This window comes from Corvus brachyrhynchos, unplaced genomic scaffold (genome assembly GCF_000691975.1).
Source record: "Corvus brachyrhynchos isolate BGI_N302 unplaced genomic scaffold, ASM69197v1 scaffold1045, whole genome shotgun sequence".
In the NCBI taxonomy this organism is placed as follows: Eukaryota; Metazoa; Chordata; class Aves; order Passeriformes; family Corvidae; genus Corvus; species Corvus brachyrhynchos.
In genome coordinates this window covers 30,587-31,344 of record NW_008237933.1, presented here as the reverse complement: position 1 = coordinate 31,344, position 758 = coordinate 30,587, and the positions used below count along the sequence as shown (strand labels likewise).

General features: G+C 45.0%; 1 protein-coding gene across 1 annotated transcript in view; it reads left to right on the top strand.

Annotated features, from left to right (window-relative positions):
• Positions 1–758, top strand: part of LOC103614922 (maestro heat-like repeat-containing protein family member 1) — a 14,835-nt gene that overhangs the window by 12,110 nt on the left and 1,967 nt on the right. The window lies entirely within an intron of this gene.

Genomic DNA, 758 nt, shown 5'->3' with positions numbered 1-758 from the left:
GGCTTTTCCTGGCTTTTCCTGGATTTCTTGCCCAGTTTTGCCCGGTTTTCCCCCTTTTTTCCCACTTTTTTCCCCCTTATTTCCCAGTTTTCTCCCACTTTTTTCCCATTTTTTCCCACTTTTTTTCCCATTTTCACCCCTTTTTCCCCCTTTTTCCCCACTTTTTTCCCGTTTTTTCCCCTTTTGTTCCGTTTTCACCCCTTTTTTCCTAGTTTTCCCCATTTTTCCCCTATTTCCCCCCCTTTTTTCCCGTTTTTTCCCCTTTTGTTCCGTTTTCACCCCTTTTTTCCTAGTTTTCCCCATTTTTCCCCTATTTCCCCCCCTTTTTTCCCGTTTTTTCCCCTTTTGTTCCGTTTTCACCCCTTTTTTCCTAGTTTTCCCCATTTTTCCCCTATTTCCCCCCCTTTTTTCCCGTTTTTTCCCCTTTTGTTCCGTTTTCACCCCTTTTTTCCTAGTTTTCCCCATTTTTCCCCTATTTCCCCCCCTTTTTTCCCGTTTTTTCCCCACTTTTTTCCCATTTTTCCCATTTTTTCCCTTGGTTTCTCCCCATTTCCTCCCCATTTCTCCCGTTTTTTTTCTCGGAATTCCCACTGTTCCCGGCATTCCCATTTATCCCCGGCATTCCCATTTTTCCCACCTCTCATTCCCATTATTCCCACCCCTCATTCCCGTTTTTCCCACCCCTCATTCCCATTATTCCCACCTCTCATTCCCATTTTTCCCACCCCTCATTCCCATTATTCCCGCCACTCATTCCC